The sequence below is a fragment of the Colletotrichum spaethianum genome (genome assembly GCF_022836535.1).
Source record: "Colletotrichum spaethianum MAFF 239500 DNA, contig15, whole genome shotgun sequence".
NCBI classification, from domain to species: Eukaryota; Fungi; Ascomycota; class Sordariomycetes; order Glomerellales; family Glomerellaceae; genus Colletotrichum; species Colletotrichum spaethianum.
In genome coordinates this window covers 1088149-1103298 of record NW_026054785.1, presented here as the reverse complement: position 1 = coordinate 1103298, position 15150 = coordinate 1088149, and positions in this window count along the sequence as shown.

Below are 15150 nucleotides of genomic sequence, written 5' to 3'. Positions count from 1 at the left end.
TGTAAACCATTGTTAATAATACCTTTAATTAAGTTGTTCTGATCAGGGTAAAGACTACTGACTTAGATGTTAATTACAAAGTAAGGTATTATAAAGTGTGGAATAATAGACTTAATAGTAGTTAAGTTAAGTGTTTTGATAAGTCTAACTTTAGTAGTTTTGCTTATAAGGTTTAAGATGTTTCTGTTATATTTGTTGATTACCTTGTAGGCTTTTGATCTTTTGTATGGTTTTATCTCTTTAATTAGGTCAGAGGGAGCCTTTAGGTAGATATCTAAATACCTATTGCTGTTTAGTATTTAGTATATCGTTATTATTATATCCTGGTTAAGCTAAGGCTAGACTTAAAGCATAACTTTAAAGGAAATAGTAATATTCTCTTTAAATTTCTTAGTAATAGCTTAAGTAGATGTAGCTTGGTCTATTATTTCTAGTTGATCTGGGATAGAACTCTTTTTAGTAGCTCTTTAAGTATATTCTAGGCTATATATAAAGCTAATATGTTTATTTGTTAGTATAGTTTGAATAGAAGGGGACTTTGAACTTTTAGAAGTCTAATAGGCTTGATTAGGGTGTATTGGACTAGTAGGTTGTGTTAGTAAAGGAGTTTAGGTATAGGTATCTATATTTATTTCCTTAGCCTAGGAGCTAATGCTAGAAGTACTTCTTCTTTGATATATGTTTTTTGAAATAAAGCCTTAATGTATTAAATAAGGCCTTGCTTAATTAGGGTAGCATAGAATAGGTTGTGGTATTGTGTTTAATGACCTGGTAACTATATTCACTTTTGTTTCTTAAGTTAAGAAGACTTTGGTGTATGTCTTAGGGGATATTGAGATGTATTTAATAAGATTTATCTGAGCGTCTTGGGTATATAGTAGTGGGTAGTACTATATCTTAGGTTGAAAGGGACGTTTAATACCCTAGTTAATTATATGTTTTACTGTTTTTATAGCTTTTAGGAATAAGGTGTTGTTTGTTATATAGGTAAGAATAATAACTTGGTTAAGCTGGTAGTTTTTGTGGGTTTTTTAGATAATAATATTAGGAACTTTGTTTACCTTAATGTTTAATCCTTGAAGTACTTTATACTTGTAGATATTATGGTTTAATATGATTAGGTTAGCCTCTTTGTCCTTTTTGAGTTATAGGTATATTTAATATCTTCTTTGGTTATATGTATTATACTAATACTGATCAGGATGGCCTGGAATAAAACCTGGCTTATTAAAGGAGGATAGTTGTTAAGCTAGTGGTGTATATAGCTATGGAGGACTGGATATAGAGACGTTATAACTATGTATAACTATAAGTTAATTGTTAAAGATAGTCTGGGCTTTAAGACTAGCTTTTATAGTGAGTATGAAGGCTGTTATTATTTTTGAAAGTTTATTTATAGTAGGATTGGTTGTAATTTTGATGTTTTTGAAAGTAGACTTTTTAGGGAGTGTACCTTTGACCTGATCAGGGCTGGAAGGCTGCTTTGAGGAATAGGGAACTGTAGCTGATGAGGAGGAGGTAGAAGTGTTAGAATCTCTGTAATGACCCTTATATCTTGACTTTTGTTCTACTTATGTAAGTATTATTCTCTTAAAGGCATTGAAGTTCTTTCTCTTAAATAGATTAGTAGGGGAAAGTCTTATTTATAAGAATACTATTATAATTATGTTTTTGGAAAATTGTATAGCAAAAAGCTTAATTAGCTCTTAGGCGCTTATTATAGGCTTTTCTTTAGCCTTTACCTTTTCTTTTATACTCTTAACCTTCTGAAATAAAGTTGTAGTTTTTGTTAGGTTATTATTTTTGATTAAGTCTTTCTTCATAAGGTCCTTGATGTGGTAGTTTGGTTGAAGGATAACTTTTTTATTAAGTTATCTGTAAGTGTTAAGAAAGAACTTACTTAGTTTTTACTAAGTCTTTTTTTTAGCCTTGATCTTTATTGTTGCTTAGTGTTTATTAGGTAAGTATTATAGTAACGCTTTTATTTTCTTTTTATTAAAGTAACTAGTAAGCCTAGTTAAGGCTTTATACTTATCAAGGAAATTAGTAATGTTATAGCTATTAAAGGTAAGGGCTTCTTTGGTGTTTAGCGGTAGTATCTTAATGGTTAACTAACGCAGGTAATCTGTCCTGCCCTAATTAGGCTTAACAGACCCTTGGTCCTTGGTCATGCTTATGTTGACCATTGTTAATAGGTTTATTATTAAGAGTTGCTAGGCTTAGAAGTCTGTTATAGTAAGGGAGTCTGATGCTAGATTAGGGGAAAGGCTTATATCCTTGCTGGCCTGATTAGGACTCCCTTTGTATTACTAATAGCCTAAGCTTAAGTCTTTGCTTTTGCTTCTCTTAGTGGTTCTGAAGTTAGGAATCCTAGGACTAGTCTTAGACTTAGTGTTTATATTGTTGTTAAGGCCTTAGTAACTCTGGAAAGCTTTACTGGTAAATAAGGCTACCTAATTAGTTAGACCTTTAAGCTACCTTGTGTTAATTGTTAATAGGGTTAGCTTAGATATGTTGCTAATATCTTGGTAGGCTAGTTGTAGGAAGTGTAAATGGTATTAATTACTCTGAATTGATCTTAGGGTGTTATACATAAAATCTCTTTAGAGTTATTGCTTAGCTTAGTCTATTAACCTGATTAGACTTAGGAGTAGTATTTTATATGTTCTTATAAGGTATTAGTTTATTATGTCCTTAATTAAGTTTCTAAAGGGGGTGCTCGTTAAGTCTAGGCTAATCTTAAAGGAATATTAAATTTCTATTATTACTAATCTATTAATGCTAAGACGTTTAGTCTCTATTAATAGTATAATGTTAAACTTGATTAGATTAAGGCTTGTATAATAATAAGATCTTAAGAAGTTCTAGGCTTGGTTTATGGTTGTGATTATTCTGTAACTTATACTAAGAGAGCTTTTTAGCTTATTGATCTTAATAGAAGATATTATTTTTATTTTATTATTTTTTTTCTTTTTTTTATGTCTTATAGGCTCCTTTTTCTGATTAGGTTTGCTTAGTGCTTGTTTATAAAAGGATTGCTTATATGAAAGGTTTATTTAGCTATATTGTGTTGTTATAGCTAGTTATTTATTTCTTTGCTTTTTTAAAGAATCCTGCTTTTTTTAGGTCTTATTTATTATGGTTTCTTAGGGTTAGGCTTACTCTTATATCTGGGACTAAGTTTGATTAGGTTGAGGATATTATTTCTTTTATATTTTTTTGATGATATGTTCTGTTAGTTAAAGTTATTTTTGAGGTATTAATATTAGATTTGTTGTGTAATTGAAATAAAACGATGAGAAGATCAGTGGTTTGATTCTGCTATGAGGCACTATTGAAACTGTATGGGATAAAGGAAGCTAGTAAGTGGGCAGTTGATACATAAACCACACTAAATACTAAGGTCCTAGTATTGTCATGAGTGTACCTGGAGTGACTGATTACTTTAAGTGATTACCTTAACGCCTAGACTATGAGATACTACTTTTTTCAGGTTTTCCTTGGCCTGATCAGGGCTATGAGTAAACCAGAAAAGTGTATTCTTCATGTTTTATAGTCTGTTTGGATTTGCCCTTGTTGCTAAGTGGTATGTATATATGTGTTGTGATCTCTGGAGGAGGAGGATACCCTCTTAGACCTTAGAGGTCTAGTTAGGCCTAAGGAAACAAAGTAATAGTTACTTATTATACGTTTTATTTAGATATCAAAGTGATGAATTTGTTTGTGTCTGTCTAAGTGCCTGTCTAAAGATGTTAAGCTTCTCTCTTTGCTTGGTCCTGATATCCTTATCTTTGTGATAGTATCTGACTAGAGCCCCCTTTTGTACTTGGAAGGGTCCTGCTTAGTCACGTCTGATCAGGCCTGTGATTATGTCTGTAGGCTAATAAAAGGAAAAATGAAAACGCGAAACCTTACCCCTTTCCAGTATACTTCTTTTTTAAACAGGATCTTATAATTATATAAGCTATGTTTAAGTAAGCTGGTTTTTAATTCTTTAATAAAGAGTTTCGTATACTTATAATATTATTCTAAGATTAGAAAAAGGTATTCTTTTTCTTATTAATTATTAATAAATTATTTAAATTATTTATTCTTTATAAGCTTAATTCTTTTAATATATATAACATATTTATGTCGCTTTAATTCACTTAGAGGTTATAGCTTATAATACTACCTTATAGTTAAATCTCTCTATTAAAGTTAGCTTGTTCTCTAATCTATACTTAGGTTATATTATTATAACTATAGGATTCTAAGGATAATATTTATATCTCTAATTTATACTATATTAAAGATTAGATGTTCTTAATAGTCATAGGTAACCATAGAGAGTTATATAGTTTCTCTGTTAATAGTACCTTTACTATACTTAACTGTTTCTCCTTCTACGTTTTACAGGGTATAGAGATCCTTCTTGAATCTCTATGTGATTCCTTGTTAATTTACTAGTTGTAGTAACATCAGGTTTACTTATACTCTACTATTAATTACAACCTAAGTAGACTGTCCTTTAATATAGATGCTTAGAACTAGGTGTAAAGCGTCTATTGTTATAGTAAGGTAAAAGGACTTCTTTAGTGTTGTTTTCTACTGTCCCTGTGTAGTTAGTATCCCTAGTTTTTTAAGTAGTGTTAATAAGCTTACTTTCTCTTTATGTTTACCAGTTTTATCTTAAGGGAGGTTTGTTCTCTAATCTAGGTTCTTTAGGCTTTAGCTTTATTTATATAATACATTATATATTTATTATATATATATTTAAACTAGTATTTAATTAGTCTATTATAGTATAAAACTAGGTATTCTAGACTAGGTTATATATATAACTAGTTTACTTTAAATTCCTTAATTATCTATATACTAAGTTAATAATAGAAGTAAATTATAAGAATTAGTTACTATTTTCTTTACTAAGAAAAAAAGTTATTAAGTTCTTTGTCCTAAAGATAGAACTAGTATTTGTTATAGATATAATTAGCCTAAAATACCTTAGTATAGCGTATATGTTTTTAGTTAAGGTACTTATAGTCTTTAAATATAAGTTCCTCTAGGATAAATACTACTAGTTTCTTATTAATTCTAGTATTATTTATTTTATAGAACTAGACTTCTTGATTATCTTTATTCTTTTTATACTATAGTTAGTACTTAGAATAGTCCTTTTTAGTAGGCTAAGCCTTTTTAACTATTAGGTTATTACTAAAGTTAATACTTATTTATATAGCTATTAGTTTATTTAAGTTATAATAAGTTAGGCTTTAGTTAGCCTTATAGAGCTATATTTCCCTTTTATAAAAGGCTTTTTATTTAGTATCTAATTTATTAGAGGATTCTTTTTCTTCTAAGAATAATATAAATATAATTATTTTAGTTTTTTTTTTAATATCTTTATAAAATATTAATTATATAGAGGTTTAGTTTAATCTTCTAAGATCTATAAGTTACTTAGTAGCTTTTCTTTTAAGCTTACTTAAGGGTTTAAACTTATTAAGTAATTCCTTATATTCTTTTTTAGAGCTTATTTTTTTACTAAGTACTTTAATTAACTTTTAAGGTATAGGTTCTTTAAACCTAAGTCTTAGAAAAGAAAATTTAGGTTATTATAGTTATTTTTGTTCTATAGCTATTATCTTAATAGGCTTTCTAGGTTTAATGTTCCTTTTCTCTTTAAGAGTATTCTTAAAGTCCTTCTTAAGTACCTATTGTTTTTAAAAGTTCTTTTAGGCTTATATATATAGTTAAAGTCGTTCTTTAATAACTTTTAAGGTATTAAGTATATAAGGGTTATCTTCCTTGCTTTATATAGTTTCCTTAGCTTAGATAAGCTTAGTAATTAGCTATTAATTTTATTACTCTAACTACTAAATTATAGTTTGTTCTAGGTAGTCTTCTTTTTAGGTTTATTAAGAGATTACTATAGTTCTAGGTTTAGGCTGTTATAGGTACTATTTAGCTTACTCTTTTAGTTCTTAATAAACTAAATAGTTATTATTAAAGCAGGTAATCTAGTTTTTTTATTTATAAAGAACTTTTCTTTTTACTATATTAGTTTTCTTAGTACCTTTAGGTATAAGTTAATTCTAAAGTTATTTAAGCTACTTATAATCTTTAGCTATATAGCTAAGCTTCTTATAGTTATAGTATTTAAAGTCCTTTAAGTCTTAGTAGTTCTAGTAAAGCTTTCTAGTTATAGTATTAATGTTTATAGGTCTACTATATTACCTATAAGAGGTACTTAGCTTACTATATTATTAGTTATTCTACTAATACAAGTTAATTTATAAGTTCTTAGGTCCTTATAACATATACTTTTTACTAGTATTTAGCTAAGGGTAGTATATTTCTCCTTTTTTCTTTTACTATTTATATAGCCTAGTATTAATTCTAACTGTAATTTCTATGTATTATAAGAAGTTATTAGGCTAATTAAGCTTAAATAGCTTATCCTTTACGTTTTTCTTAAGTCCTTAGTAAAACATAAACATCTTAGTGTTATTAGTATAGTTAAGTTATATATAGTGAAACTGCATAGGATAAAGGAAGCCAGCAAGTAAGTAGTTAACACACAAACCACACTAAACACTAAGGTCCTAGTATTGTTATAAGTGCACCTGGAGTGACCGATTACCCCAAGTGACTACCCTAACGCCTAGACCATAAGATACTACTCTTTTCAGGTCCTTCTTAGCCTGATCAAGGCCATAAGCAAACCAGAAAAGTGTATCCTTTACGTCTTACAGTCTGTTTAGATTTGCTCTTATTGCTAAGTAGTATATATATATGTGTTGTGATCTCTGGAGAAGGAGGATATTCTCTTAGACCTTAGAGGTCTAGTTAGGCCTAAGAAAATAAAGTAATAGTTACTTATTATATGTCTTATTTAGATATTAAAGTAATGAATTTGTTTATGTTTATTTAAGTGTTTGTCTAAAGATATTAAGCTTATCTGTTTACTTAGTGATTAGATGCTAATATCTTCTCTTTGTAATAGTATTTAACTAGAGTCCTTTTTTATACTTAGAAGGGTCTTACTTAGTTATATCTAATTAGGCCTGTAATTATGTTTATAGGCTAATAAAAGAAAAAACAAAAACATAAAACTTTACTTTTTTCTAATTATTTCTTAGTTTTCTTTTTTATATAATATATTAAAAAAAGAAAAGTATAAAAGTATAAAGGTAAATAATATATAAAAGTAAAAACCACTTATCCTTATTATATTCTTTTTAATTAGACCTGTAATGTCTTTCTAGTAGCAGCAGAAAGAGTATCTTAAGCTACTTACCTTGTTACAAGCTATTTTCCTCTTAGCCTTAAGACGCTTCTCCTTAAACTTAGTATTTTACTCTTATCCTTAATTATATTACTTATAACCTTCTTATCTAGGTGTAATTATAGGTTATAAAAATAGCTACTAAGGGCATTATTATACTTCTATTATCTTATAAGGGTTCTTAAATATACTAACATATTTGTTTTTAGTGTAGTTAGTAATAGACTTAACCCTGTGTTCCTTTAGCTTATAACGCTATTTCTATGTATTAAACAGAGCTTTCTTATAAGCATTTTGCTATCCTTTAGCCTTTATATACATAGTAAAAGCTATATTAGATAATTGCTTAAGGTTAAGGGGGTAGTATAAGTGTATAGGCTTTGTAGTAGCCTTAGACTTAGTATCGTTAACCTCTTCTTTGTCGTCTATATCCTAAGCCTGATCAGGCTTAGGAGATAGCCTTACTACGTTACCTTCTAGGGCTAGTGTAGTAGAGAAGCCTAGCTGGTCTTGTGGTACACTAGTATCTAAGGGGAGGCATATTAAACTAAAGAGACTAGTGAGATTATTATCTTAAGGTGTTAAAAAAAACGTCTTTTTAATAGGCTTAAAAGTCCTAGGAAAGGTGTTAAAGAATTCAGGTGTGTTCTCCTTAGTCTGATCAGGCTTGCTAGATGCTTCTTGTTAAAGTCTCTTGTTGTAACTGTCTAGTATAAGCCTTAGCTTGTTATAAAGGTCCTTTTTGTTATAGTTTCTTGGTTTACTAAACTCTTTAGTAACTTATTAATACTAGAAATAGTTAATATAGTTAATAACGTTGCTTTTGCTGTTGTTCTAAACCTTTGTCTAAGTTAAACTCTTTGTGATGTTGGTAATATTGTCTTAGATGTAGCATTTAATGAATTCTGCTATATATATTCTATAAGTCTACTTGTTAAGCTGTTAAGGGCTAATCATAATACCTGCTTTTATACAGATTACTTTGATTAGGTTAAGGGTAGTATTAATGCTCTAATAGAACTTGTAGAGATAGTTTATATTAATAGTGTACTAAAGGGTTATATCTTTGTCTTTTTATATACTGTTATACTAGAAAGATCATCTAGTAACTTGGTTAATAAAGAGGGTAGTAAAATAATTAATGTGATAGGTAATAAACGCTAAGTAGTCCGCCTTTCAAATCCAGTCCTTCTGATCAGGTCTGGCTATTACAGTAAGGGTATCACAGCTCTAAGGAGGGCTATTAGTAACAAAGCAATTGACCTTAGTATCTTAAGCAGTAAATACTATAAGACTTTGGATATTGTTAAAGGTTATTTAAGACTACTTAACTAAATATTTAACTATATTGTAGATACTAGGGAGGTAGGTTTTTAACTTGTTATTTGTCTACTTTTCTTAAGAACCATCTTGTAAAAAGCCTTTGCCTTAGCAATTATACATTATGCTTATAGCAGACGCGTTATTACTTAGAATCTATATAAGAGCAGGTCTATTGCCTTGATTAGACAGACTAGAACAGTTAAGAGGTCTTAGTAGAGTAATAAGGTCTTTAGTAGCTGGGTCTATGAACCCTTTAAGTAGCTTAAGGTCTTTAGGATGTGTATACTATGATTTCTGCGGTATCTTAATGGCGTTCATGGTTTACTTAGTTAGATTAAAGAGATTATTACTAAGATTCTAAATATAGTATTCCTTAAAGAGAGTTTAGTAGTACTCTAAAACCTATATGTTGTTAGTTTTATTTAGGCTAGTAGAAGTATTCTAGATAATGTTAATAGCTTAGAAGAAAAATATAATAAGTTATAGATGTGTATAGATAGGTCTGATTAAGGTAAGAAAGTAAAAAGAAAAGGGAATAATATGTTATTAATTATTAGTTAGCTTAAAATTGTGTAGCTAAAGTTAATAGTAGTAGTAAAAGAAGGAAAAATAAAAGTTATTATTAGTAAGTTTCTTAGGCTTATTTTATAGCTTTGTTTTTAATAAATCTTAACTTTATTATAAAAGAAAAAGTAATTTAAAGTTATTAAAGAGAAAAAGTAAAAAGGTAAATATAGAAAAGTAAAGAAGATAGTTGTTTATTTGCTTAATGTTTATAAAAGTAAATAACTTTTTTTTGTTTATAACAATAAATTACTTCTTTTCTCTTAGTTCTTTCTTTCTAATTAGTAAATTAGAAGAAGTAGGCTATAGTTAATAGGATAAAAAAAAGAAGCTAGGAATCTTCCTTTAGATCACTTCTTCTCTTTTTCTACACAACTTTACATTACTTCTTAAGCTTTATCTTTTCTATAACTTAAAACTACTTAATAAATCAACTTAATTTTCTTACTATAGCCTTAATTAAATATTACTATACCTTTTAAGTATAAGCCTGAAGCTATTTAGAACCTATGGTTCTTTACTTATAACCCTTTTACTAGAAACAATTACCTAGCTATAACTCTTATTAATACTACAGTAAGTTATTTTCTACTCCTTATTAAAGGTTTATAGCTCTAATTAGACAAATCATAACTTCTTTAGTGTAGTAAAAACTTAAGTCTTTAATTAATAGTCTTTACTATAAAGTCTAGTTTACTAATAAAATTTAGAATAGTTAGACTTACAAGAAAGTTACTTAGGCCTTTTAGTAAGCTATTATAAAAGGTAATATTCTTTAAGTCCTTTAAGATTATACTAAAACTAGCTTATTTAAGCGTTACGTTTTCGTCTATACTAGTTATTAGGGTGCTTTTAGATCTTTGGCTTAGAAGCTTACTAGTTGTATGTAGGCTAGCGTTACCTTGGCTGTCTATGGCCTTGGTAGTCACAATACTATCCCTTGTAAATGCTACGAAAAGGGTTAGTAGGCTGTCTAAGCTAAGCCTAATCAGGTCGCCTGTTTTATCCCCTTCTAGGAATATGTCTCTTTTCCTAACGAATTTAGTAATATATACTCTAATTACCTTTACTATAAGACTTAAGTCTAATACTACTATTAAAACAAGGACTTTTACTAGGAGTTTAGATACATAGGTTAAGTAAAGGGTACTAAAGAGCAAAAAGCTAGTAGTAGTAGCGTCCCTTTAAGTATTCCTAATAATATCTCTTCTATTAATTCTATGTAGTTCTTTTGGTCTAACCTTATAAAACTTATTAAGGATTAGTATAAAAGGCTTTCTAAGAAGAAGAGAAAGTCGCTTAGTATCCTAGATAGCTTTATCTAGGTATAGGATAGTATTAACTGGAAGACAAAGGGTAATGATAAGGATTTAGACTAAGGATATAAGGTTATCTAATGACTTAGTGGTTTAGGCTTAGGATTTAGGGTGATTCTGGGATGTTTCTAGGTCTAATTAGGCGTTTCTTTTCTTAGATAACTTTGTCCCTAAGTTTATTAATAAATATAATAAGGGTTCTAAATTAATAAACTTTTTATAAAAAGAAATATATATAAAATATTATAGAAATAATAATATAATGTAGATAATAATAAAAGAAAATAAAAGAATATAATAGTAAGCTTAATTAGGCTTACTATATTATATTAGTATATTATGTGTCCTTTGCTAAGTCCTTAGGTTAGATATTAATTACAAGTCTAGATAATGACTTCTAATACTATAGTTCTTTGTAGAGTATATTGTTTTCTTTTTTAAGGTGTAGCTATTAAAGCTTTAATTATGTCTATATAATGTTTTTGTTTTAATTAAGGCTAAGAGTTATATTTGCTTTTTAAAGTTTATCTTAGTAGTCCTAGGCTAGGAAGAAGAGGGTTATTTTGTCTTTAAGCTTAGCTTTAGCTTACACAGAATCCTTTAATTCCTAGAAACCAGCGTTGTTCTTAATATACCTCTTAAGACGTTTTTTAGTATATATAGCCCTTGTGATAAGGTCACCTGTAAGCGTCTCTAGGTAGTATAATACTAAGTTCTTAGACACAAAGTAGACTTATAAAAGGCCTTATTAACAGTATATAAGTTTCCTAGCTTTTAATTTATTAATTACATATTTCTTATTAAAGATAAGAACTAAATCACTAAGCTAAAGCTTCTCTAACTATATTATATGTTAATAGTATACGTTATAGTAATCCATAGATTTCTATTTTACAAAAGCTATATTCTTAGCTATAATCTCCTTATTAATTTCAAGTTATTTAAAGGAGTATATCTTAGTAGTAAGTTTCTAATTAGGGTTATAAACTTATTCTTAGTCTAATACTCTTTAAGTTAAGGTAGATTCTTTAATACGTGTAATTACTTTGTATTTTATAGTTAAAAAGAAAGGTGTATAGCCTGTTAATATATAGACTGTTATTTGGTTTATAAACAGTATAGTAGGCATAATTTTCTCTTAATCTCTTTTTTCTTTATTTAACTAAGTCAAGATGGTGTACATAATAGGTTTATAGCCTTGTTCATTAACCCTATTTACCTTTAAGTTATATACTAATATAACCCTTTTTTTAATACTATACTTTTTATTTAAGTAGTATATAGTCCTTTTATTTTCTAGTCTATTGTTAACAATTATCTCTCTATAAACACTATAGCAGTAGAAAAAGTCTTCTTAGATAAAGTCGGTGACTTAATCAGAGGTAACAGTCCTTACCCTCCTTGCTTTAGGCTAACCTGTTATATTATAATGTCCTTTGATTAGTACCTAGGAACTAATCCACTAAACATTAATAGATATCTTTGTAAACAGTAATTCCCCTAGGACTATACTAATGTGCTAGTCGTCTATCTAGGTTAATCAAGCCTTTTAACAAGCTAGGTATAACGTAAGCTAGGCCTGTACCTTCTAGTATATATCTTTCTAGATATAGGATATAAAAAGCTAATAGAATGTTATATTATGTCTCTAGTATCCTAATTTAACGTGTATATTTCTAATCAGGTTCTCTTAAATCTTTAGGTTATTAATAAGGCGTCTAGGGATTAAGTATCTTTTTATTAGTTAGTAGTATAAATAGTTATCTTAAGTAAGATAACACTAGGCCTCTATTTTGAACTTCCTGAAAGTATATAGTAATATTCTATCTAGGTATAATAGTGTCTTTAAATAAAAGATGATTTGTTTTGTTTAGTTAGTCTAGTACTAATTAAAATAGAGCTATGCTTTAGGGAGTTAATATAAGTAAGAGGTCTTTAAAATACTAGATTTAGATCCTTTAAATAATTTATATAGTTAAATAAAGTAAAAGTTAGCGTTAATAAAATCTTTAACCTAATTAGGGCTCTTATATTCCTTAATATTAGACAGCCCTAGTGCTTTTTGTAATAACGTATCTACTACTATATTCTTTGTCCCTAGTATATACTTAACGTTAAAGTTAAAAAGATATATCTAAGTAATTTACCTAGTAATTAAAGTACTAAGAAGATTATAAGACCTTTTATTAAGCTAAGTAACTAGGACCTGTGTATTAGTTTTTAACAAAAATCTAATACTATAAACGTAGTTTTAGAGTTTCTTTAATGTTATTAAAACTACTCTTAATTCTAGTTTCCTAGAGTTATATTTTAACTTAGCGCCTCTTTAAATACCACTTTTATATCTTACTACAGCCTTCTAAGTACTAATCATTTAACTTAGTACTACGCCTTAACCTTGTAGACTTATATCTATACTAATAACCACTAACCTAGCTTCTAGGCTATAAGATAATAAAATAATTATAAAAGAAGTTGTTAGTTTAAACTTAAAAGTATCTATAGTATTAACCTGATTAGGCCCCTAGGTAAATATAGTGTTCTTTTTAAGGAGTTTCTAGAAAAGCAAAGTGATCTCTAAGTATCTGTTAACCTATAATCTGTAAAACCTAGTTATCCCTATAAATAACTTAACTTCACTAATGTCTTTATATTCTTCCTATTTCTTAATCTTAATAATGTTTGCCTAATTAGGGCAGTGACCTCTAGAACCATAGACATAGCTAATAATAACAGCTATTCTTTAAAGCTATTATGATTTCTTACTAGCTATTATATAGCCTGTTAACTTAACATTAAAGAGTACTATGTCGATATAGTAAATATGTTTATAGATATAGCATTAAATACTAGCCTGATTAGAGAGCTCCTTATCGTTATATATAGTTATAAGCCCTTTAATAATAATATTATTAAGAAAAGCCTAGTAATAATATAGTATAAGGTCATAAAGTATTTAGGTAATAACTCTTATAAACTATGCTATAGAATTAGTGTTACTTTACAGTAAGGTGTATATATATAGAAGTCTAAGAGGTGTAGTAAACGTTATTAAATCTTTGCTTTCTTTAGCTAAAGGGACTTAGTTGTATCTAGAGAAGAAGTCTAAGAGTGAAAGAATTTAGTATATACTAAAGTCTTTTAAGAAATTCTTTGCTTTTAAAGGAGTAAAAGTATTATAAATTATAACCCTATTTATCTAAGTAGCTAAATTAATTAGGCGTAAAGAACTATCCTTCTTCTTTATAAGAAACCAAGGGTTTTATATAGCCCTATAACCTTCTTCTAAAATACCCTTATTAATTTATACTTAGATAATGTTTATAGCTTATAATTCAAGTGCTTTAGGTATTAGAATCCTTTTTTCTTACTAGGCTTTATAAGGCACAGTCCTGATCACTTGTAAGGGGGTAACTTTCAGGTTAAGCGCACTGTTTTCAGAGAAGTCCTAAGCAAAAGCATTTTTGTAGTTTAGAAGAACTTAGAGGAATAGGTCCTTTTTGTGGAGTAGGAGATAATTTAGTGTATTTATGATAGCTACTAATTTGTTTGGCTTGAGGTGTGAATATGGCTTAATATTTAAATACTTAGGCCTAATTAGGCCTTAGAATAGTTTTTATTAAGTTATATTATCTTTTTAGCTTTAGTTAGGTTCTTAACTTTTTAGAGGGGATTACTATTAGGGGTTAATCTATTAGATAGTTAGTTATTAACTAGATGTATTTTTTTGTCTTTTCTTTTATATATAGTGAATATTTTTGTATTTTGCTTAGCTTAATTAGGCTAGGGATAATGTTTTATTGGATCTATTTTGTAGTTGTGTAGTTACTCTAAAGGTAAAGGTATTCCCTTTTTGTTGATTATATTAAAGTATTTAACTATTTATTTCCTGATTTTCTCTGCTTTAACTTTTCTAATAGTTACTAATAACTAGTTAAAGTAAACCTTAGAACAGCAGGCCTGATTAAGATAATCGGTGTTGATGTAGGGCAGGTTAGGCTTTTTAACGTAGTAAGAACATCCCTTGTTGTTATGCCTTCTAACCTTTACTGTAGTCTTATAGATATCCTTTATAGCTAAGGTAAGAAGTATAGTTAGTACTATTTTTACTAGATAATCTGATTCTTTTTTAGATAACTAGATTACTTCTTTATTATCCTCTTATAGCTTATGTCCAGGAATTTTAAGCTTTTTAGTAATAGTCCTGGTACTATTACTAGAGTCTAGTTTTCCTGGTCTTAATGCAGCTTGGTCTAATCAGGGAGATAGTTCTTAAGAGCTTTTACATAGTTATCTTAGTCTAGTAGATAATCTAGGAACTTCCTAGGATTACTAAACTTTAGAAATATAGCTAGGATATAGAGATAAGTTTACCTTGTTATTAGTATTAGTGTAATTATATTAAGGCTATAAACATAGTTTATTTATATATAGAACCTAAAAGGTGATCCTAGAAGAAGTAGTTTGTTTATCCTCCTATTATTAATAATAAATATACTAGTTAGGAAACAATAGCCTTTAACCTAGATAGGCATAATAGCTGCTCTATTAAAGGATATATACTCTGAATTAAGATTAAAAGCGTTTATTCTAAGTAGCATAGTTATAAGCTTGATAGTATACTTGTCTACATATAATCTTAAGATAATATTGATTTGTGAACCATTATTAATGATG